Here is a 26,086-nt window from a genome sequence, read left to right as displayed (position 1 = left end):
AGCTTGTAGAGCTACTGCCTCACAGTGCCAGGTGCTCTCTCTGTGAAGTTTGCATATTCTCCTTGTGACCGTGTGTATTTCCTCTGGGTCCTCCTATTTCCTCACACATCTCAAAGACATGTAAGTTAGTTGGACATTGTAAAGTGTCCCTAGTGTGTAGGTAAGTGGTAGAATCTGGGTGGAGTTGATGAGAATGTGGAGAGAATAAAAGTGGGATTAATGTAGTGTTTGTCCTTCAAAACTCTGCCGCCTGAATTTGACTTTGCACTACATTCTACTAACTTACTGTATCTTCGACCTTGTAAGACTACATTTGCTCCTTGTCCCAAATACCATAGAACAATAAAGCACAATACAGGCCCTTCGGCCCACCATGTTGTGCCGAACTATAAACCACGCCTAAGACTGTCTAACCCCTTCCTCCCATATATCCCCCTATTTTAAATTCCTCCATATGCTTATCTAACAATCTCTTGAACCTGACCAACGTATCAGCCTCCACCACCACCCCAGGCAGCGCATTCCATGCACCAACCACTCTCTGGGTGAAAAACCTCCCTCTGATATCTCCCTTGAACTTCCCACCCATTACTTTAAAGCTATGCCCTCTTGTATTGAACACTAATACCCTGGGAAAGAGGCACTGGCTATCCACTCTATCTATTCCTCTTAATATTTTGTATATCTCTATCATGTCTCCCCTCATCCTCCCCAGCTCCCTTAGTCTCTCCTCATAATCCATACTCTCCAATCCAGGTAGCAGCCTGGTAAATCTCCTCTGCACCCTTTCCAACACTTACACATCCTTCCTATAATGAGGCGACCAGAACTGGACACAGTACTCCAAGTATGGTCTAACCAGAGTTTTGTAGAGCTGCATCATTACCTCACGGCTCTTAAACTCGATCCCACGACTTATGAAAGCTAACATCCCATAAGCTTTCTTAACTACCTTATCCACCTGCAAGGCAACTTTCAGTGATCTGTGGATATGAACCCCCAGATCACTCTGCTCCTCCACACTACACAGAATCCTGCCATTAACCTTGTACTCCTCCTTGGAGTTTGTCATTCCAAAGTGCACCACCTCACACGTCTCTGGATTGAACTCCATCTGCCACTTCTCAGCCCAGCTCTGCATCCTATCAATATCCCTCTGCAAGCTTCGACAGTCCTCCACACTATCCGCAACATCACTGATCTGTGTGTCATCTGCAAACTTGCTAATCCACTCTTCTACCCCCTCATCCAAGTCATTAATAAATATCACGAAAAGTAGAGGTCCCAGAACCGATCCTTGTGGGACACCACTAGTCACAGCCCTCCAATCTGAATGCACCTTGATCCCATGCCCTTTGACCTTCTGAAGAAGCCTACCATGTGGAACCTTATCAAATGCCTTACTAAAATCCATGAAGATCACATCTGCTGCAATACCCTCATCAATCTTCCTGGTCACCTCCTCAAAGAACCCTATCAGGCTTGTGAGACATGACCTGCCCTTCACAAAGCCATGCTGGCTATCCCTAATCAGTCCATGATTCTCTAAATACTCATAGATCCTATCTCTTAGAATCTCTTAGCTTGCCCACCACAGACATAAGGCTCACTGGTCTGTAATTCCCTGGACTATCCCTCCCACCTTTTTTGAACAAGGGGACAACATTCGTCACCCTCCAGTCCTCCAGTACCATCCCCATGGACAATGAGGACTCAAACATCCTAGCCAACAGTTCAGCAATCTCCTCACTCGCCTCGCGGAGCAGCCTGGGGAATATTCCGTCAGGACCCGGGGACTTATCTGTCCTAATATTTTCTAACAGCTTCAACACATCCCCTCTCTTGATATCTGCATGCTCTAAAACATTAACCTTACCAACACTGTCCTCGGCGTCATCAAGGCCCCTCTCTTTGGTGAATACTGAAGAGAAGTATTCATTGAGAACTTCACCCACTTCCACAGCTTCCAGGCACATCTTCCCACCTGTGTCTCTAATCGGTCCTACCTTTTCTCTCGTCATCCTTCTGCTCTTCACATATGTGAAAAAAGCCTTGGGATTTTCCTTAACCCTACTTGCCAAAGTCTTTTCATGTCCCCTTCTTGCTCTCCTCAGCCCCTTCTTAAGTTCCTTCCTTGCTATTCTATATTCCTCATGAGCCCTATCTGATCCTTGCTGCTTACACCTTATGTATGCTGCCGCCTTCTTCCTAACTAGTTGTTCCACCTCTCTTGTCACCCATGGTTCCTTCACCCTGCCATTCTCTCTCTGCCTCACCGGGACAAATTTATCCCTAACATCCTGCAAGAGATCCCTGAACAACAACCACATCTCCACAGTACATTTCCCTTCAAAAATGTCATCCCAATTTACACTCTCAAGTTCTAGCCTTATAGCCTCAAAATTTGTCCTTCCCAATTAAATATCTTCCCATCCTCTCTGCTCCTACCCTTGTCCATGACAATGCTAAAGGTTAGGGAGCAGTGGTCACTGTCTCCCAAATGCTCACCCACTGAGAGATCTGTCACCTGACCCAGTTCATTACCTAATACTAGATCTAATATGGCATTCCCTCTAGTCGGCCTGTCAACATACTGTGACAGGAATCCGTCCTGGACACACTTAACAAACTCTGCCCCATCTAAACCTTTGGTACTAAGCAGGTGCCAATCAATATTTGGGAAGTTGAAGTCTCCCATGATAACAACCCTGTTATTCTTGCATCCTTCCAAAATCTGCCTCCCAATCTGCTACTCAGTATCCCTGCTGCTACCGGAGGGCCTATAGACTACTCCCAGTAGATTAACTGCCCTTTCTTGTTCCTAACTTCTATCCATAATGACTCTAGAGAGGATCCTTCTACATTATCTACCCTTTCTGCAGCTGTAATAGTATCCCTGACCAGTAACGCCACCCCTCCTCCTCTTCTCCCCCCCCCTCCCTATCCCTCTTAAAACAAATAAATTCAGGAATATTCAATATCCATTCCTGCCCTGGTGACAGCCAAGTCTCTGCAAGAGCCACAATATCATAGTTCCATGTACTTATCCAAGCTCTCAGTTCATCACCCTTATTCCTGATATTTCTTGGTAAGTAAATATACTTTAGCCCATCCACCTTTCTACTTTTATACCCTGTACTCTGCTTCTCCTTCCTCAAAACCTCTCTACATGTTAGATTTGACTTTTCCACATCCATTTCTTCCTCTGACCTACCCCTCTGGTTCCCATCCTCCTCACAAACTCCAATCTAAAAATTTCATTGTCACATCGGAATAGTTTCATGGTTTCTTTTCTCCAAGTGGAATTTCCTGCCCTACCTCTGTGCCAAAATTCTCCATTTGTCTAATTCTGGCTTTCATACTACCAACCAATTCACTTACTTCACTAGTCCCTTTTGCTGTGTAATTGGCAACAAAACCTTCAAACCTAGCCAAAGCTATAGAAGCAACTCTCTGAAACTCTATATCCCTGTTCCTCAAATGTCTTCCTTAAAGCCTTGGTTTCAGTCACCTAAGCTCTACAGCTTTGGCCAACATCTACTTCTGTCCGATTGCACCTCAATGAAGCACCTCAAAAGTGATTTTCATGTTAAAACACTATATTGAGAGCAGATGCTGTGCTGTTAAACAGAAGTGGCTGTGACCATTTTCTTCGCAGAATATCAAGATATATTCAATAGAGAGTAATAAAATAGAAATTTTAAAAAATCAGATCATTGATTCAGTCATTAAAACGAAACAGCTCTTGAAATTGCAGGATGGTGCTCCTTTTAATATTTAATTTGTGACATCAAATAATAAGCGCAAAGGCAAAAAGGGAAAAAAAAAGCATGCAACAAAAAATTGATGCGTAATGTGGATTAAAGAGCAAAACAAGTGCTCTGGAATGGCACATTCTCAGCAACCAAGTGGATAAGATGTGAAGCAGAAGAAAATACAGATGCAGAACAACAAAAAGACCAAAACCTAAAACTTGTATGCATACCTTTTGATAGAGTAGATAATGGGAGTAAATTGGGAGAAACTGCTTTGTCTGGCAAGTGGGGCAGTACCAGAGTACACAAGGTGTAGGAAAACAAGCAGAAGAATTAAGGTAGAGAACAAGCATCCTTTTGTAAACCACAATTGCTGAGATCTGGAATTCACACACTAAAAAAAACGGTGCGTGTAGATTTGACAGCAATTTATGGAAGGGAATTATAGACACAGAAATACAGCACAGAAAAAGGTCCTTCAGCCCACTGAGTCTGCACTGTCCATCAAGTGCCATTTACACAAATCCTACATCAATCCCATTTTTTATTCTCCCCACATTATTAACTCTCCCAATTCTACCCCTCACCTACACACTAGGCTCAATTTAGGGGAATTTGCAGTGGCCAATTAATTTACTAACTTGCATGTCTTTGGGATTTGGCAGGAAACCGAAACACCTGGAGTAAACCCATGTGGTCACAGGGAGAATGTGCAAACTCCACACAGACAACACCTGAAGCCAGCATTGAACCTTGGTCTCTGGCAGAGTGAGGTAGAGGCTCTATGTAGCTATGTCATTGTGTCACCTAAATTATTATATGGAAACAATAAATTGTAGGGTAATGGAGAGTGAAACTGGTTGGGCAGCTCTTACAAAATATTGGTTCAGGCACAATGGGTCAAATGGTCCCTTTCTGAGCTTTAAGATTTTATTATTTGGAAGGAAAAAGGCACCTCCAGAGACAAGTAAATGGAAGTAGAACAAAACTGCTGAGAGCAATTCCAGAGAAAAACTACATGGAGCCCAGATCTTTAGGGTCAAAGAGAGAATGAAAAAGAGAGGAATTAGAGATGTTAAATATTCTTGTTCCAACTTTCAACATCATATTGACCCACACAAAGTTGAAGGGAGATAAACCAATCAAAATTGTTCTATACATTAAATAAGATATTTTTGGAGAAAGTACAAAACATGGCATGGACTGACAAGAAGAGCACTTATTTTCCAAGCACATTTTGACTAAACTAACTAAAGTGACAGCCGTAAATTTGTCTAAGGCTAAATAAAATTACAAGTTCCAAAGCATGGGTCTTGAAATGCTGCACATTTAGGTTAGAATATGTTCAGAATAATGAGTTTGGTAACTACAGAGGGGTCTTCCTGCTGTCTGCCATGGGGAAAGTCATCCCAAAAGACTTCCTCAAATGCATCCTCCCTGTGGCTGAAGAACTACTCACAATCTCAGTGTGGGTTATGTCCATTGTGAGCTGTTACATAGCAGCATAGAAATCATGCCCTTAACCAAATCTCAAAGTAGCCTATCGTCAAAGCTGCATCACCCCAACATTTTACTCAATCTTTCTTACCACCTTGCTACACTTCTGTAAGCTAATCAACAGAAAAAAAACAGGAAGCTATTCAACAATATGTTACCCCTACTCCAGTACCAAAGTCACCCTGACCCCAGTCATTCAGCAGCTGTTTACAGACTAAGCTTGCATATGCACATAATTGGAGGCTGGGCCCAAAGTCAAATTGCCTCATTCATTTAAGTATACAAGAGAATACGTCTTACATTTGATAGCCACAAAACAAAGATTCTTTACTAATCTTTCCTTATTGTACAACACCAACCTTACAAGACCTTGGAAGATGCAGACTGCTCCCTCTACTGCAGCAGCCACCTCTAAGTGAAGGTAGAGTCAATGATGAAATTGATCAAACACTTTCAGTGTACCAAACGCAGCCTTTGGCTATCTCGGGAGTAGAATATTTGAAGATCCAGACTTCAAACCAACAAAACTATAGTCTACCAAGGTCACTGTCTACTGGGAGCATTCAGAATACAGGTGAACCTGGAGTCCCTTCAAACGGAGCACAGTGAAGCCCAGCATAAACAGCTGAAGGAGCACATCAGAAACTAACCATCACCCATACAACTGAAACTCAAGAAAGTCACCTTTGATCCCGAGGGACAGACTGATGGCAACACAATTTAAAAATATTGCAACCTGTAACTCATCTTCAGTTTCCTACAGATAGTTTCATTTTCCAATTCCAAATTCACATTGTTTATCAGCAATATCTCAATATGAGACTAATAGACAAAAGATCTAGGTTACCAATACTGTATTGCTGCATAATCTTCAAGGAGTGTGTTAATCTACACAACAAGATAAGCTCCTGATCTCTGCCTCTTCCTCTGCAAAAGGCATCTTTCACATCTGCTCTGTGAAAAGGAAAAGGTCACAACCAAAATTTGAATCAGTCTTCCCCCCCCCCCCCCCCCCCCGTCAATTCAGGGTTCAACCCAACAATTGTGCCCAAAGCAATTTCTCCTTTCTTTCTCTCATTAAATAAGCCCAAATCCATTGAAGGTTCTTTGTACCATGTTTTGTCTCATAAGATGAGGCAATTAGCTTGTTGATCATCCACTCAAAAGAGGCTACTGTGTGAGCTGCTGTTGAGTTAAATCACTCTAGCTGTGCCTTCTTTTGGATGATTCATGAAGCTCACACCAATCTCCCCTCTCTGGTAGACCTAAACAATCCCATACCATTGGTCCATGAACATTCTTCTCAGTGTGCTGGATGATAGTTATCCCACAAACAAGGCTGCTAAAAGAGATTACCTGATCATTTTTGCTTGCAAGAGCCTAGTTGTTGTAATTTCCACATTACAACAGCAACTACACTTCAAAAGTTGTCAAGTACTTTGGGACGTCCTGGAGTTCAAAAGGTTTTTGTTTTAATTTCATTGCAGTTCTACAACCTGAAGGAGCATATTAAACTGCAAAGATTAGCGAGAGTTAAAGCTGTCATTTACAAGCTCACTTTTCAATACACTTCACAGCCTTTACATGTTCTTCTTGCTTCCCTGCAAAGTTCTCTTGAATGATTTTCTCCTCTGATTCCCTATTCTACACGTCTAGGCAAGGTAGAATTATAAATGAAGCATTATATTTGATACTTGACATCTTAGCTGGACTATCGTATGCAACACAGTGATTTCAGAAACGTAGTTTTTTTGGCATGAGCCTGCTTGTCAGTATGCTGGTCAGTATGAATGATGTCAGCAAGTACATTGCTCATTTTGAAATCCCTTGTCGCTTTCATGATTCACAAAGAATAATTAGATCGAAGATGCAATTCCCTTTGCTATGCCTCTACCCTCATGCAGTATGATCAACCTTGGGAGAGTACTGTATCAGTGGAGTATATTATATGCAAATTGTAATTACTAATTAAATGCTAGTTTCTACAATGGCATATTACCCCACTAAATTTCACACACGGATGCAGATCTACACAAGTTTTATTCCTTCTCGGTAGAATAAAATAAGATACAAAAAGATGAATATAACTTTAATTACAAGTTGTTCACAAAGAATACTTCCTGTGCTTAGAGAACTGACTTTATGCTCTTCAGGCCAACGCTAGTATTATCAGTTCTTTTTGAAGCAGCTGGCTGCAACCCAAATATAAAATATAGCAGGGCCTACCAATGTCACCTGCCCTGAAAAATCCCTGTGGGGAGCAGAAGAGGGGGCAGCAAGTATTGGGCGAGGAACATTGCTGCTCCCCCATCAGTCCTGGTAAATCACAAAGTATCATAAAGGTGCTCAATTACTGTTGTCCCAAAGGCAGTTTAGGTCACTTTCACTGATCATATTTACTGTTGTTGAAACACATAATCCATCTTAAAGCAATATAATGATACAATACTTCAATAAGGCATTACTCTTGGTTGGTAGACATCTGTGTGTGCAAATCAGCCATCACATGTTCTACTTTATAACAGAAACAGAAGACACAAATTAGTGGTGTGAAAGACAGTCATAGGCTACACAACAATATTGACCAGTTGGTAAGATGGGCTAAGCAATCACAGATGGAATTTAATCTGGATAAACATGAGGTGATACACTTCAGGAGAATAATGGTTGGGCCCCAGGAAGTATTGAAGAACAGAAAGACCTTTGTATACAAGTCCAGACATCACTGAAGACAGCAGCACAAGTAGATAAGGTAGTGCAGGAAGGCATAGATGATGCTGATCTTCACTTGCCATGGCATAGAATATAAGAACGAGTAGCTTACGGAACAACATTATAAAACTTAGGTTTTGCCTTCGCTGGAATACTGCATTTGGCTCTGGTCACCACACTGTCAAAAGGACATGACTGTACTGGAAAAGGTGCAGAGGCACCTTTTCCAGTACAGTTTTGAAATAATATTGCAGAATCTTTTACATCCACATCAGACAACACAATGATTCATTAAGTTATGAGAAAGACTGTGCAGCACTTCCTCAGCACTGCACAGCATTGGTCTAGAATTTTTTTGCTCAAGTCTTTATCATTTGATTTAGAGTCAGAGTTGTACACACACAGAAACAGGCCCTTCAGGCCAACGTCCACGCCAACCAAAGTGGCTACCTGAACTTGTCCCACTTGCCTGCATTTGGCACACATCACTCCAAACCTTTCCCATCAATGAACCTGTCCGAATGGCTTTTAAATGCTGTAATTGTACCCACCTTTGCCACTACCTCTGGCAGCTCATTCCATACACCCACCATCCTATATGTGGAAAAACTTGCCCCTCAAGTCCCGTTTAAATCTTTTCCCTCTCACCTTAAATCTATGCCTTCTAGCTTTAGGCTCCCCTACCCTGGGAAAAAGAACATCCCCCTTGGCTATGACCCTCATGATTTTATAAACCTCTATAAGGTCACTCTTCATTTGCTCCAGGGAAAACAGTCTTAGCCTATCCAGCCTCTCCATATAACTCAAGCCCTCCAGTCCCAGCAATATCCTTATGAATCTTTTGCACACCCTCTCTTGCTTAATCATATTGTTCCTATACAGTGGCAACCAGAACTGTAAACAATATTCCAGGTACAGTCTCACCAACATCTTGTATAGCTGTAACATCCCAACTCTTGCACTCAATGCCCTAACCAATGAAGGCAAGCATGCCAAATGTCTTCTTCATCACCCTGTCCATCTGTGTTGCCACTTTTGAGGAAATATGTATTTGCACCCCAAGGTCTCTCTATTCAACAACACTTCCCAGGGTCCTGCCATTCTCTGTGTATGTCTTGCTCTGGTTTAACTTCCCAAAATGGATCACTTGGCATTTGTCCAAGTTAAATTCCATCTGCTATTCCCTTGTCAATTTTCCCAGTTGACCTAGATCCTGTTATACCTTTGACAACCTTCTACACTGTCCACTATACCATCAATTTTGGTGTCATCTGTAAACGTACCAATTATGCCACAATCAAACAACAGTGGACCCAGCACCGATTCTTGTGGCACATCACTGGTCACAGGCCTTCACTCTGAAAAATAATCCTCCACTAGCACCCTCTGAACCCTATCATCAAGCCAATTTTGTTTCCAATTGGCTAGCTCACCCTGAATTCCATGTGATCTAACCTTCTGAACCAGACTACCATACTGCTTGTACCTAATTAGTTCTTGCTTTTCTAATTGCATACAGATCCTGTCTCTCAGAACCCACAATCTTCCAACCTAGAAATGGAATGCATTCCTTCTTAAAGGCTTGGAATTGAGGATGTCTCACTTTCACTGCAGCTGTGCGTTCCAAGATGACTGAGGTGCAAGATGACATGTGATCTGCAGACTCTGCAACAGACTGAATACGTAGAACTTGAGAGGGCAGGTGGCAGCTAATGACACAGTGCACTCCGCTGTTTGTATGTGGCATGTGTGTTTTTTCTTGCAGAATCAGCCCGGAGAGACAGAGGAGCAGCGGGTCCCTCACAGGTACGGGCTAACTGTTTAAAAAGCTTGTGTGTTTTCACGGGCTTTTTTTTTCCTAGCAGAATTAAGAAGGGCCAATAAAAAGGAGGTCGTGTAAAGCGGAGCAGCCATTGTTGGAGTGGTCCGAGTCAGAGGGTAAGGCTTTAGCAAGAACAGGCAAGAGGAAAGGTAAGTTGACTTCTTTTTCCTTGTTACATTCTTTGTAGAACTAGGTGGCATGTCTGCAGGGTTAGTGCTTTGTTCACGGTGTCAGATGTGGGATTCCTGAGAGACTTCCAGCCTCCCCGATGGCCTCATCTGTGCCAGGTGCACTGAGATGCAGCTTCTTAGAGACCATGTTAAGGAACTGGAGCTGCAGCTTGATGACCTACGGCTTGTTAGGGAAAGTGAGGAGGTGATAGACAGGAGCTACAGGGAAGTAGTCATCCCTAGGCTACAGGAGTCAGATAACTGGGTGACTGTCAGGAGAGGGAAGGGAAATGCCCAGATAGTGGAGAGCACCCCTGTGGCCGTCCCCCTCAGCAATCAGTATATCGTTTTGGATGCTGTTGAGGGGGATGACCTGACAGAGGACGGCCATGGTAACCGGGTCTCTGGCACTGAGCCTGGCTGTGTTGTGCAGAAGGGAAAGAGGGAGAAGAGAAATGTAATAGTCATAGGATATTCCATAGTGAGGGGAATGGACAGGAGATTCTGTGGGCCTGATAGAGACAGCCTCCCAGGTGCCAGGGTACGGGATGTCTCGGATCAGGTCCAGAGTATTCTGGCTGCTCGCCCTCTCTCTTCAGAAGTCTTGGTACATGTTGGTACCAATGACATAGGTAGAAATAGGGAGGAGGTCCTGAAGAGAGAATACAGAGAGTTAGGAAGGAAGCTGAGAAGCAGGACCTCCAGGGTAGTAATCTCAGGGTAGTAATCTCAGGATTACTGCCTGTGCCACGTGCTAGCAAGGGCAAGAATAGCAGGATCAGGCAGATGAATGCATGGCTGAGAGACTGGTGCAGGGGGCAGGGCTTCAGATTCTTGGATCATTGGGATCTCTTCTGGGTGGGGGGGGGGGGGGGGGGGGGGGGGAGGGGGTAGTATGACCTGTACAAAAAGGACAGGTTACACCTGAACCCGAAGGGAACCAATACCATAGCGGGCAGGTTTAATAAAGCTGTTAGGGAGGATTTAAACTAATTTGGCAGGGGGATGGGAACCAGAGTGATAGGGCTGAGGAAGGGGAAAACAGTAATAAATCAAAGATAGCACACAGTAAAGAGGACAGGAAGGACAGGCAGGTGATGGGGCAAATTTGCAACCAGTGGGATGAGTTGCAGTGCAATAGAGTTGCATTGCAATCACAGCAAGAAGTACCAAATACTGCACTTAAAGTATTATACTTAAATGCACACAGCATAAGAAATAAAGTGGATGATCTTGAAATACAGCTACAGATTGGCAGGTATGATGTTGTGGCCATCACTGAGATGTGGCTAAAGGATGGATGTCTTTGGGAGCTGAATGTCCAAGGATACACGGTGTATCGGAAGGATAGGCATGTAGGCAGAGGGGGTGGTGTGGCTTTGCTGGTAAGAAATAATACTAAATCATTAGAAAGAGGTGACATAGGATTGGAAGGTGTAGAATCTTTATGGGTTGAGTAAAGAAATCGCAAGGGTAAAAGGATGACAGTTATATACAGGCCTCCAAACAGCTGCCGTGATGTGGACTATAAATTACAACAGGAAATAGAAAAGGCTTGTCAGAAGGGCAATGTTATGATAATCATGGGGGATTTTAACATGCGAGTGGATTGGGAAAATCAGGTTGGTACTGGATCTCAAGAGAGAGAATTTGTAGAATGTCTATGAAATGACTTTTTAGAACAGCTTGTCATTGAGCCCACTAGGGGATCAGCTGTACTGGATTGGGTATTGTTTAATGAACCAGAGGTGATCAGAGAGCTTAAGGTGAAGGAACCCTTAGAAGGCAGTGATCACAACATGATTGAGTTCACTTTGAAATTTGAGAAGGAGAAGCCGAAATCCGATGTGTCGGTATTTCAGTGGAGTAAAGGAAATTACAGTGGCATGGGAGAGAAACTGGCCGAAGTTGACTGGAAAGGGACACTAGCGGGAAGGATGGCAGAGCAGAAATGGCTGGAGTTCCTGCGAGAAGTAAGGAAAGTGCAAGACAGATATATTCCAAAAACAAAAGAAGAAATTTTTGAATGGAAAAAGGACACAACCGTGGCTGACAAGAGAAGTCAAAGCCGAAGTAAAAGCAAAGGAGAGGGCATACAAAGAAGCAAAAATTAGTGGGAAGAATAGAGAATTGGGAAGCTTTCAAAAACTTACAAAAGGCAACTAAGAAGGTCATTAGGAAGGAAAAGATGAACTATGAAAGGAAGCTGGCAGATAATATCAAAGAGGATACTAAAACCTTTTTCAAGTACATAAAGAGTAAAAGACAGGCGAGAGTAGATATAGGACCAATAGAAAATGATGCTGGAGAAATTGTAATGGGAGACAAGGAGATGGCAGAGGAACTGAATGAGTATTTTGCATCAGTCTTCACTGAGGAAGACATCAGCAGTATACCAGTATACCATCAGGGTATCAGGGAAGAGAAGTGTGTGCAGTCACAATTATAACAGAGAAGATACTCAGGAAGCTGAATGGTCTAAGGGTAGATAAATCTCCCGGACCAGATGGAATGCACCCTCGTGTTCTGAAGGATGTAGCTGTAGAGATTGCAGAGGCTTTAGTAATGATCTTTCAAGAATCCATAGATTCTGGCATGGTTCCAGAGGACTGGAAAATTGTAGATGTCACTCCGCTATTTAAGGGTGCGAGGCAGCAAAAAGGAAATTATAGACCCATTAGCCTTACATCGGTGGTTGGGAAGTTGTTGGAGTCGATTGTCAAGGATGAGGTTACAGAGTACCTGCAGGCACAAGATAGGCCGAACTCAGCATGGTTTCCTTAAAGGAAAATCCTGCCTGACAAACCTATTGCAATTTTTTGAGGAAATTACAAGCAGGCTAGACAGAGGAGATGCAGTGGATGTTGTGTATTTGGATTTTCAGAAGGCCTTTGACAAGGTGCCACACATGAGGCTGCCAAACAAGATAAGAGCCCATGGAATTACAGGGAAGTTACAAGCATGGATAGAGCATTGGCTGATTGGCAGGAAACAGAGAGCGGGTATAAAGGAATCCCATTCTGGTTGGCTGCTGATTACCAGTGGTGTTCCGCAGGGCGCATGTTGGGGCCGCTTCTTTTTACGTTGTATATCAACGATTTGGATTATGAAATAAATGGTTTTGTGGCTAAGTTTGCCAATGATACAAAGATAGGTGGAGGGGCGGGTAGTGTTGAGGAAATGGACAGTCTGCAGAGAGACTTGGATAGACTAGAATGGGCAAAGAAATGGCAAATGAAATACAATGTTGGAAAGTGTATGGTCATACACTTTAGTAGAAGAAATAACTGGGCAGACTATTATTTAAATGGGGAGAAAATTCAAAATTCAGAGATGCAAAGGGACTTGGGAGTCCTCGTGCAGGATACCCTAAAAGTTAACCTCCAGGTTGAGTCGCGGGTGAAGAAGGCGAATGCAATGTTGGCATTCATTTCTAGAGGAATAGAATACAAGAGCAGGGATGTGATGTTGAGGCTCTATAAGGCATTGGTAAGACCTCACTTGGAGTACTGTGTGCAGTTTTGCGCTCCTTATTTAAGAAAGGATGTGCTGACGTTGGAGAGGGTTCAGAGAAGATTCACTAGAATGATTCCAGGAATGAGAGGGTTAACATATGAGGAATGTTTGACAGCTCTTGGGCTGTACTCCTTGGAGTTCAGAAAAATGAGGGAGGACTTCAGAAATATTTTTAATGTTAAAAGGCCTGGACAGAGTAGATGTAGCAAAGTAGTTTCCCATGGTCGGGGAGTCTGGTACAAGAGGGCACGACTTCAGGATTGAAGGGCGCCCATTCAGAACAAAGATGCGAAAAAATAGCCAGAGAGTGGTGAATCTGTGGAACTTGTTGCCACAGACAGCTGTGGAGGCAAGGTCATTGGGTGTACTTAAGGCAGAGATCGATAGGTATCTGAGTAGCCAGGGCATCAAAGGTTATGTTGGGAAGGGGGAGGAGTGGGGCTAAATGGGAGAATGGATCAGCTCATGATAGAATGGTGGAGCAGACTCAATGGGCCAAATGGTCGATTGATAGAATGGTGGAGCAGACTCAATGGGCCAAATGGTCGATTTCTGTTCCTTTGTCTTATGGCATCGTGGTTCTCCTGTCTTAGAGATAGGGAACACCTCCATCTTAAGCAGTCATGGACCAGGGTTTTCCCCGAGAGTTGGTTAGTATGTTACGATCTTTTCAAGGAAAATTTGAGAACGTACTGGAAATCTCTACTGGGGCTGGAACTCATGTTAAGGCACTTGTTTCCAGAGTCTGGCATCAGCATGTGAACAATGTGGCCAAATGTAATTAGACATCTTGTACACTAGGTTAAAAGGTTACTATAAATAGCCTTTAGTGTAGGTGAGTGGTAGGATAATTAATTTGGGGATGGGGTAGATGAGTGGGGGAGGCGGGGTGGGGGGGGGGGGGGTGAAGAAGAGCTGCTAACAGCCATGTTCCAGAGTGAGAGGACAGGATTGGCCTCCTTCTACGTTATAAGAAATATGAGAATACAAGTCTCAACACTGGGAACATTGGTCTGAGAAAGAATACTGACATTAGGCTGTCTATCCTTCCAATGGATTTCAGAATTTTGCAGAAACAGCATTGCTAACACTTCTCCAGTGCTTTGAGTGGAGGATGGCTGGGGTCACTGCTAGATCACAAGCTTGGTGCTGGGTTCAAGTCTTGGTCTCTGTACACTTCCTCAGTCAGCTGGCTGACTGGAGGCAATGGCGAATTTCATCAGCAATGGCTACCTTCGCCAAAAGGTGGCTCCTAAAAGGTCCATGCTTTACATGGTCCTGTTGTGGATTGTAATTGTTGGGGAGGAGGGGCAGTGCTGTGCTGTTGGCAGAGGGGCTTTGTCTTCCAGATCTTTAGTGCAAGGCCTATTCTTTTAGAAGTTTCAATGAGGGAATCAATACCTTGGAGCTTGGTCTCCAAGTGTGCACAAATCCAAGCATTACCTAGGTTGGGTTGGGTTGATCTTGGTTCTGGAGTGCAGGCAAAGGTGGAACAGTTCCTCACTTTCCCTGCAGACCAACTCCACTCCAGCTGGCAGCTTGTCGGAGCAGTATTGTACAGAGTAGGATTAAAAGATGGTTGCAGTAACAACACTTCCCGCCTGACCCCAACAAGGCACTGCTCCCTATATTTTACTTGGATTGGTTTTACAGCAGAGATCATTTCATCATACCTTGATAGGTGAAATTTGTATTGCAATAATATTTTGTGGAGAACCACTCCCCACCCCTCTTGTATACTTAAGTACAATCAGATATCATCTTTCTTGAAGAGAAAGAATTATGGTATCTCTGAGATCTCTTGGCCACTCTCTTCTTTCCACACAAGGATTATGAGATCACAAACTCAAAGCAGAAATAATCCTTCACTGTGTTTTAGAACGTTGGCAGGAATTTCATTTGCTCCAAGAGCTTTGTTGTTTTTCAACTGTTGGATGGCCTTCTCAACACTTTTCCAGGTTGGGGGGGGGGGGGGGGGGGGGGGGGGGGGGGGGCGCATCAAGATTGTTCAGTACATGATATGGGATGAAGTCAAGGACACTTGCATCCAAAATAGTCTCAACAGACGTTCAAAGTGCCCCTTTCACTTGGCGCTGACTGCCTCTGTCTTTGCTAAGCTCTCCTCCTTTCTAAGCTTCCTAGTGGCACTTAGCAAAGCCGCTGCCTTATAGTGACAGTGACCTGGGTTCAATCCCAACATCTTGTACTGTCTATGTAGAGTTTGCACATTGTCCCTGTGACTGCCTTGCTTTCTTCTGCATGCTCCAGTTTTCTCCCAAATCCCACAGGCGTTCAGGTTGGTAGGTTGATTGGCTGCTGTAAATTGTCCCTGGTGTGTCACTGAGTGGTAGAATCTGGAGGGATAGGAACGTGGGGAGAATAAAAAGGGAATAATGTAAATGGGTGTTTAATAGTCAGCATGGATTCAGTGGGCTGAGGGGCCTGTTTCCACACTATGACTCTATGATTCTATGACTATGACAGTCTTGGAAAGGCAAGCCCAGAGGTATTAAGGCCAATGATGGCCTTGATGAAGATTCCACACACACCATGATGTTGGCTTATTGCAGGATTTGAGACCTTTTCACCCACCATCATTCCTTAAGCTGAGCATTTTGTTGGACCTCCCCCTTCAGATGCTTGTGGATCTGATCCCAACACCCCCTCAAAAGTTCCCCAAGACAGACAAAATTGTTTTTTGTCCAAGAACAGGTTGTGTTCACCATTAGCCAATTCCTGGATCTTCTGCTCATACTCATCTAACCAGTCCTTTGGGGTATGTAGGGGGGGGTTGCAGATGGAGAAGCCAGGAGAATCTTCATATTGAATGACAGTGGGCCTCAGGGCAGTCAGAATGCTGTGTACACCTGCAGTTCCTGTGACCACCTGATGTCAGGTTGCCCATGGGGCACTAACTTCTTTGTAGAGACTTTGATTCTCCTGCAGCCCCATCCCTGTTCAGAACCAGGACCACAGAGGTGAGAGTGGATTGGGTGGTGGGCAGTTCAGCAGTTCTTGGCAACCCTGACAGCATGAATGATGCAGACGTCCCTGCAGACCCTCACTTGGACAATGACGTCATCTTGCAGGTGCTCTGATTGAGAATTTGTTCTCATTTCTCTGAAGAAACTGGGTGTTACATGACAAAGCCATGTTCCAAGCATTTTGACAAGAGGACAACTCCACTGAGTTTACTTTCTCACTTCCTTCATTACCTCACACCTATCCAGGTTTGTGTCTTTTCCAATTCTGGCATTGAATTCAGAGGAGCACCAGCTTTTTTCTTGCTTAACACTCTTGCCAGAGAATAGTCAAGACCAGAGCAGAATTTCTCTCCAACTTCATCCCTGACCTCCAGGGTTTGAGTGTAAGCCCTGATGACCACAAAGTGCACTTAGAGTGGGCCTGAAGGTCACGAGGCAATCACAAATTCCAGCGGAGGTCGGCGGGAGTGGGAAGGGGATTGGTGTAGCAGGAAAGAAGTTGCCAGGTCTCAAAACAAGCTCATTCCTAAAGACATGACCCACCCATGAAGATTGCATTCTTCCCCATTTCCTTCCCAAAAAGCACGCAAATCCAGTCCCCTCTGCCTGCAATCCTTGCTCCTTGAGTTGGCCACCTCCAACGCATCATGTCACTCAGAGGAGCAATATCAATGCTAAACCATCCAAGTTTGCCAGCTACAAAACCAGAGCAACGTTCAGATCTGTCATGGCTAAGGCTGTCAACAACAGTCCTAACATTCAGGTTCCCTTAACTAATAACAAGGTATTAGTTCAGATGGAGGACATGGTGGTGTGCTGCAGCTGCTTGATGTGGGAACTCGTGGACCTTGCTGCGGTCCACAATGGCCACATCTGCAGAAAGTGCTTGAGGCTGGACGAACTTCGGCTCAAAATCGATGAGCTGGAGTTGCAGCTTCAAACACTGCGCAGCATCAGGGAGGGGGAGAGTTTTGTAGATTCTGTTCATAAGGAGACGGTCACCCCCCTTAGAGCAGGTACTTCTGGAGTCCAGGAAGTAGATAGAATGGTGACTGTCAGGGGAGGGAAAAGCAAAAGGAAAAAGAAAATGAACAGTCAGATAGAGCAGAGGACCTCGGAGGCTGTTCCCCTCAATAACAGGTTTTCCATTTTGGAGACTGTTGAGGGAGATGACCTGGCGGGGCCTAGCAGCAGTATCCAGCTCTGCGGCACTGGGACCGGACCTGCTGCTCAGAAGGGAAGGGAGAAGAGGAGGGCAGTAGTGATAGGGGACTCGATAGTCAGGGAAACAGATAGGAGGTTCTGTGGCAGTGAGCATGAATCCCGGATGGTACGTTGCCTCCCAGGTGCCAGGGTCCGGGATGTCACTGATCGGGTCCACAGGACTCTAGAGTGGGAGGGAGAACAGCCAGAAGTTGTGGTTCATGTTGGTACCAACGACATAGGTGGGAAGAGGGATGAGGTCCTGAAAAGGGAGTTTAGTGAGCTAGGCAGAAGGCTGAAGGACAGGACCTCGAGGGTAGCAATCTCAGGATTGCTGCCAGTGCCACACGATAGTGAAGGCAGGAATAGGAGGAGATGGCAGATAAATGCATGGCTGAGAAGTTGGTGCAGGAGGGAGGGTTTTAGATTTTTAGATCATTGGGATCTCTTCTGGGGAAGGTGGGACCTCTACAGAGAGGACGGGTTACACCCAAGCTTAAGGGGGGCCAAGTTTGCTAGGGTGGTTCAGGAGGGTTTAAACTAGATTGTGAGGGGGAAGGGAACCAAAGGAGTAGGTCAGAGGAAGAAGGGGATGGGGAAAAGTCAGATCTGACAGGTGGAGAGGCAGAGTACAGGCTATAAAAGTAGTAAGGTGGATGGGCTGAAGTGCATGTACTTGAATGCGAGAAGCATCAGGAATAAGGGAGATGAACTGAGAGCTTGGATAAGTACATGGGACTACGATATTGTGGCTATTACAGAGACATGGCTGACACCAGGGCAGGAATGGATATTGAATCTTCCTGGTTTTCAGTGTTTTAAAAGGGATGGGGGGGGAGAAGAGGAGGAGGGGTGGCGATACTGGCCAGGACACAGTTACAGCTGCAGAAAGGGTAGATAATGTAGAAGGATCCTCTCCAGAGTCAATACAGGTGGAAGTTAGGAATAAGAAAGGGGCAGTTACCCTTCTGGGAGTATTCTATAGGCCCCCTGGTAGCAGTAGGGATACTGAGGAGCAGATTGGGAGGCAGTTTTTGGAGAGACGTGAAAATAACAGGGTTATTATAATGGGAGACTTCAACTACCCAAATGTTGATTGGCACCTACTTAGTGCCAAGGGTTTAGACAGGGCGCAGTTTGTTAAGTGTGTCCAGGATGGATTCCTGACACAGTATGTTGACAGGCCGACTAGAGGGAATGCCATATTGGATCTAGTTTTAGGTAATGAACCAGGTCAGGTGACAGATCTTATCAGTGGGTGAGCATTTGGGAGGCAGTGACCATTGCTCCATAACCTTTAGAATTGTCATGGACAGGGATAGGAGCAAAGAGGATGGGAAGATATTTAATTGGGGAACGGCCAATTATGAGGCTATAAGGCGAGAACTTGGAAGGGTAAATTGGGGTGACATTTTTGAAGGGAAATGTACTATGGAGATGTGGTCGATGTTCAGGGATCTCTTGCAGGATGTTAGGGATAAATTTGTCCCGGTAAGGCAGAGAAGGAATGGTAAGGTGAAAGAACTGTGGGTGATGAGAGAGGTGGAACAACTAGTTAGGAAGAAGAGGGTAGCACACATAAGGTGTAAGCAGCAAGGATCTGACAGGGCTCATAAGGAATATAGAGTAGCAAGGAAGGAGCAGGCTGAGGAGAGCGAGAAGGGGACATTAAAAGGCTTTGGCAAGCAGGATTAAGGAAAATCCCAAGGCTTTTTTCTCATACGTAAAGAGCAGAAGGATGGCTAGGGTAAAGGTAGGTCCGATTAAAGACAAAGGTGGGAAGATGTGCCTGGAAGCTGTGGAAGTGGGTGAGGTTCTCAATGAATACTTCTCTTCAGTATTCACCAAGGAGAGAGGTCTTGATGATGCTGAGAACAGTGTAGGTGAGGGTAATGTTCTGGAGTATGTAGATATTAAGAGAGGATGTGATAGAGTTGTTAGAAAATATTAAGAAAGGTAAGTCCCCAGGGCCTGACAGAATATTCCCCAGGCTGCTTCGTGAGGCAAGGGAGGAGATTGCTGAACCGTTGGTTAGGATCTTTGAGTCCTCGTTGTCAACGGGGATGGTACCAGAGGATTGGAGGGTAACGAATGTTGTCCCCTTATTCAAAAAAGGTAGTAGGGATAGTCCAGGGAATTACAGACCAGTGAGCCTTACGTCTGTGGTGGGTAAGCTATTGGAAAGAATTCTAAGAGATAGGATCTAAGCACTTGGAGAAGCATGGACTGATTAGGGACAGCCAGCATGGCTTTGTGAAGGGAAGATCTTGCCTCACAAGCCTGATAGGGTTCTTTGAGGAGGTGACCAGGAAGATTGATGAGGGTAGTGCAGTGGATGTGGTCTACATGGATTTTAGTAAGGCGTTTGACAAGGTTCCACATGGTAGGCTTCTTCAGAAGGTCAGAGGCCAAGGGATCCGGGGAAGCTTGGCCATGTGGATTCAAAATTGGCTAGCCTGTAGAAAGCAGAGGGTTGTGGTGGAGGGAGTGCATTCAGATTGGAGGGCTGTGACTAGTGGTGTCCCACAGGGATCGGTTCTGGGACCTCTGCTTTTTGTGATATTTATTAACGACTTAGATGAGGGGGTGGACGGGTGGGTTAGCAAGTTTGCGGATGACACAAAGATCAGTGGTGTTGTGGATAGTGTGGAGGACTGTAGAAGCTTGCAGAGGGATCTTGATAGGATGCAGAGCTGGGCTGACAGGTGGCAGATGGAGTTCAATCCAGAGAAGTGTGAGGTGGTACACTTTGGAAGGACAAACTCCAAGGCAGAGTACAAGGTAAACGGCAGGATTCTGGACAGTGTAGAGGAGCAGAGGGATCTGGGGGTTCATATCCACAGATCACTGAAAGTTGCTTCACAGGTGGATAGGGTAGTTAAGAAAGCTTATGGGATGTTAGCTTTCATGAGTCAGGGGATCGAGTTTAAAAGCCGCAAAGTGATGATGCAGCTTTACAAAACTCTGGTTAGGCCACACTTGGACTACTGTGTCCAGTTCTGGTCACCTCATTATAGGAAGGATGCGGAGGCATTGGAAAGGGTGCAGAGGAGATTTACCAGGATGCTGCCTGGATTGGAGAGTATGGATTATGGGGAGAGATTAAAGGAGCTACGGCTGTTCTCATTGGAGAGAAGGAGGATGAGGGGAGACATGATATACAAGATATTGAGAGGAATAGATAGAGTGGACAGCCAGCGCCTCTTTCCCAGGGCGCCAATGCTCGAAACAGGAGGACATGGCTTTAAGGTATTGGGTGGGAAGTTCAAGGGTGATGTCAGAGGGAGGTTTTTCCACCCAGAGAGTGGTTGGTGCATGGAATGCGCTGCCTGGGGTGGTGATGGAGGCTGATACATTGGACAAGTTCAAGAGATTGTTAGATAAGCATATGGAGGAATTTAAGTTAGAGGGATATGTGGAAGGAAGGGGTTAGATAGTCATAGGTGTGGTTTGAGGGGCAGCACAACATGGTGGGCCGAAGGGCCTGTATTGTTCTATGGTTCCAAACTTCATTTTGAGGAATGAATGCCTGCATATAATTTCTTTTAACATGGGGTACCATATACACCCACTACGACACAGACTTGACAGAGAAAGACTTTGGCTCAAAGGCAAGAAGATCCAAGACAATTAGAAACCTGGCTCTAATACCAAGATCTTCAACAGATATATGTAGCCAGACGTACACTTCTCCCCACACAATGGGAACCCACCATTGCTGACTTAAAAATCAGAGCGCTACCAGTGACAATGATGAACTGTACTAACTCCCAGACCCATCAGAGACAATTATTTTTGCTCCAAGGGGTGGTGGGTGGAGGGCAGCAGAGAAATTCAAAGAATCTTGCTTTGACACCACTCTTCTTTAGCCATATTCTCAGTCAGTGAAAGGAGACATTGGCAAGCACTTAAAATTCAAAACCATACACAACAAGGTTTACTATTTGTTTTCTATGACCCAGGTAAACACTCCCAGACATTAGGGAAGAATTTCAGCAATACACATGCAACTCTAGATCCCGGGTGCTGTGGAAACCAACTTGTTTATACACAGGGCAGGTTCTGCAGCAGCCCAAGCAGTATAGGTACAGCTTTGCATTTGCACCTGTTTTGCATTTGCACTGTTTTGCACCTGTAACAGTGATATGCAAGGTATGTCCTGAGCAACAAGCTCAACACTACTGCACTTGCCAAAAGACAGATCTCCGCTTCTCACTGCACACCTAATTTTGGTTAAGTTGTCAAGAGGACAAAGCTGTGCACCAAGGCACACAGAGAAGTCAACATAAGTAGCCAGCTGAGGGAATAGTGATACTTTTTTTTAAAAACATTATCACACCATGAGATCCTTAACAATTGCCAATTCTAATTGCACCATTAACATAGTAAAATGCCTTAAGGGACTATACAAATATTGACATCAAGCCAAAAGGAAAAGATGGTTAGACTGGTGACCAAAAACTGGATGAATCTAAGTAAGGCGGCAGTTTTGGGTGAGACTTACTGAGTTTAGGCCCTGGGCAGCTGAAGGCACAGCTGTCAACCGTGACCAAAAAAGTAGGGAATGCACAAGAGGAACAGAGATTTTTCAGAGGGTTATAGGACAAAAAGATTACACAGAAGAGGGATTTGGAGGCACTGGAGTGCCAGTGACCAAGTGAGGTCAGTGAACACAGGGATGATCTCTAAATAGAATTGGCACGAGTTTTGGATGAACTCAAGATCAAGGCTGACAAGGAGAAATTTCGAATGTTCATATCCTGAAAGCATTAGTTTCTACCATCATCTGAGAGCTCAGAGTTGCAGAAAATTAGTGTTGGGGTGAATTTCATTTTAATTAAAAAATATATTTTAAGTATCAGAGTACTTCAGAAAATTATTGTCCACACGGTCACACTGCTAGTAGAGCCACTACCTCACAGCACCAGAGAACCAGATTCAATACTGACCTCATGCTGTCAGTGTGGAGTTTGCATGTTCTCACTATGACCGCATGGCTTTCCTCCAAGTGCTCCATTTTCCACCCACATTCCAAAAATTTTTAATCCCAAAGATTGGGATGAATGTAGGACTAGTGTTAATGGGTGGCTGATAGTCAGTGCAGACTCAGTGGACTGAAAGGTTTATATCTGTGCCACTTCTCTCTATAACAACCAGGATCAGAATTTCACAGAGGCATCATAATTCTCGAACAGATCTCATTACTTCTCCAATAGACACTAAATGACAAAAAACACATCAGTTCAGTATAACACAATATTAAGCACGCAAAACACAGCACAATGTAAGGTGATGTGCTCATTCATGTTTTGTCACGTCTTGTAAACAATGTAACGATGGATTTGACATTCTCTTAAATAGTATCTTGGCAAGAAATACAAATGCCAATTACTCATAAACCTACAATATACAAGCAAGTTCAGATGAAGGTGGGAGCCTCAGAGTAGGTTGGTGGTAGAGTGACGGGGGGCGCGCATTGTGGTGGGAGAGATCTTTTCGCTAAAATTGTGACAAAGCAGACATTTCAAGACAACTTGCATCTATCTTACTCTCCTCCATTGTACAGCATTCATATAGCACCAATATCATGGGGCATCACAAAGTGGTTATCCTGAGTATTAACAGACTTTAATTCACTGCATGACAAAGGACGTATTACCATGGGTAAATTATAAAAAGCATCTTAGAATACAGAGATAGAATTTTTTTTGCACTGTTTAGTTAAAAATAATGGGAATTCTGGTCACTTCACAAATGAACAAGCCGTTGTTTTTAAATGCCACCTTTAAAGTATGGATTTTCAGATGAACACCAATCTGCAGTAATCCTCAACTGTATAATCTACTGACCTACAATTCGATCACAGAAACGAAAGTGACAGGCTAGAACTTTATACTGAGAAAACTAGAAGTCAGCACATGAAGCATAAATGCAGAAAGTTGCCAAATTCAGCCAAAAAATATTTTCTCAGAACTCCCATCATGGGCAACATCATATTTTCAACAATGTTTTTATTTAAGCAAATTTAAACCACAATAACTAAATTCTTAACAGTTACTTTGTCTATGGCTGAGGAAAAGTGTGTAATATGCATGCTGACACATCTGAAGTGTTTCCTCCAACAATATTCTACTGCAATACAACACGTGAAACACTGTCCAATGTTTAGCCAAAAGACCAATAAATTATAGCTTTAGCTAACTCTGCCAGAGATTCATCTTCTCCCTCTACATTGTTTGGACAGATGCAGTCCTTAGTTTTAAGATTTAATCACTCATAAACATTGTGCTGCTTATTTTTAAAATGTGCATTGTTCAATGGAAAAGTGATTAAATTACGTTACTTCTCTATTAGGTATATCAGGAGATATTAACTAGTGCAGATGTACTATCATTTAATGACTTCAAAAGCACAATATTGATAAAATTTTACCTTCAAGCCGATTATATAAACAAGCATTGGGAAAGCAACCATGCTGCACATGAAATAGCTGTCCCCAATTAAGTGCACTGGAATTATGTTTTAAGCACTGCAACATAAAGGCAGCCAACTCCCATGAGCTAACTGTTGCAATACAGACCAGATATGTAGCCACAACCAAATTTAGATATACACTTTTAAGCAAAAAAAAATTAGTTATTGCAAACAATTCCTGACATCCTGACCTTCATTCCATTCCAACCCAAAAGAACTACAATCTGAAGGGACACATTTCAAAACATTCTTGGAGCACAAAATCAAATAATAAAAATCTGACTAAATTAAGATCTGCACAGAGACAAGACTAATTGTAAATAAGACGTGGGGTGAATTCTGTACCAGTCTGAAAGAAAGACAACAGTGCCTGCAATCAGTCACCACAATCCCTGCTATGCAACATTGTGGAATATTTCTTCACTCTAAGGCCATAGTCCTAAAGTTGTTTCCCTCTCAGCACTATCACAGACACCCTTCAAACACCATCTGCAAAGCACACTTACAGCGTCACTTCATTCTGACAGTTATTAACTGTTCACAAACTCACCACTCTCATATCAATATCAAATATTTTTGACCGCATCTACTCTTATCCCCTCCCTGTCCAACCAGTGCCACACACTCCTCTCCCCATCTCATCACCCCAACCCACTCTCCTCTCACACCCTTGCCCATCTCATCTCTCCCTCCAACCCCACCTCCCCGACTCCTCCCCACCATTCCACTTATCCCTCCCATCCTGCACAAAGCTCCTCCCCCACCTCTTTCCACACCCACCATCCTCTCCCTTCCTGACTCCCATCCCCATCTACCCTTCCACTATCCACCCTCTCCCCTCCATTCTACCTTCCCCCCAACCCTGTCCTCTCTGCAGCTTGCATCATTCCCTCATCCCTTTCCCCTCCCCTTCTTTCTCCTCACCACTCCCCTGCCCTCCCATACCTGCCTCCCCATCATCTCCCCATATCCCCTCCCCATCCCCCTCACATCACCCCTTCCTCTCATCTTCACACCCCCTCTCCCCTACCCCCTTCTCCCTCACCCCCGCCCCCTCCTCCCTCAACCCCCTTCTCCCTCACCCCTGCCCCCTCACCCCGCCCCCTTCTCCCTCACCCCTGCCCCCTTCTCCCTCACCCCCTTCTCCCTCACCCCTGCCCCCTTCTCCCTCACCCCCGCCCCCTCACCCTACCCCCTTCTCCCTCACCCTACCCTCTCCCTTCCCTCCCCTCCTCCCTCACCCCCTCCCCTCCCTCCAACCCTCCCCCCACCTCCCTCCAACACTCCCCCCACCTCCCTCCAACACTCCCCCCACCTCCTCTCACCCCCTCCCTCCCTCCCCCTCCCCTCCCTCCTCTCACCCCCTCCCCCCTCTCACCCCCTCCCTCCCCCCACCCCCCTCTCACCCCCTCCCCTCCCTCCTCTCACCCCCTCCCTCCCCTCCCTCTACCCTCACCTCCTCCTCCCCTCCCTCCTCCCCCCCTCCCTCCCCCCTCCCTCCTCTCCCCCCCTCCCTCCTCTCCCCCTCCTCTCCCCCTCCCCCTCCCTCCTCCCCCTCCCCTCTCCCCTCCTCCCTCCCCCCTCTCCCCTGCTCCCTCCCCCCTCTCCCCTGCTCCCTCCTCCCTCCCCTCCTCCCCCTCCCTCCCTCTCCCCTCCCCCTCCCCTCCTCCCCCTCCCCTCCCCCTCCCTCCTCTCACCCTCCCCTCCCTCTCCCCTCTCCTCCCTCCCTCCTCTCACCCTCCCCTCCCTCCCCCCTCTCCTCCCTCCCCTCCCTCTCCCCTCCCCCTCTCTCCCCTCCCCCTCCCCTCTCCTCCCTCCCTCCCCCCTCTCCCCCCCTCCCCCCTCTCCCCTCCCTCCCCTCACCCTCCCTCTCCCCTCCCTCCCCTCACCCTCCCTCACCCTCCCTCTCCCCTCCCCCCACCCTCCCCCTCCCCTCCCCCCACCCTCCCCCTC

At 45.3% G+C, this 26,086-nt stretch overlaps 1 protein-coding gene across 4 annotated transcripts in view; it reads right to left on the bottom strand.

Annotated features, from left to right (window-relative positions):
• The window catches only part of stard9 (StAR-related lipid transfer (START) domain containing 9), a 247,660-nt gene that overhangs the window by 220,611 nt on the left and 963 nt on the right, over positions 1-26,086 (bottom strand). The window lies entirely within an intron of this gene.

The sequence above is a fragment of the Pristis pectinata genome, chromosome 1, assembly GCF_009764475.1.
Source record: "Pristis pectinata isolate sPriPec2 chromosome 1, sPriPec2.1.pri, whole genome shotgun sequence".
In the NCBI taxonomy this organism is placed as follows: Eukaryota; Metazoa; Chordata; class Chondrichthyes; order Rhinopristiformes; family Pristidae; genus Pristis; species Pristis pectinata.
This window is presented reverse-complemented; position numbering and strand designations above follow the sequence as displayed.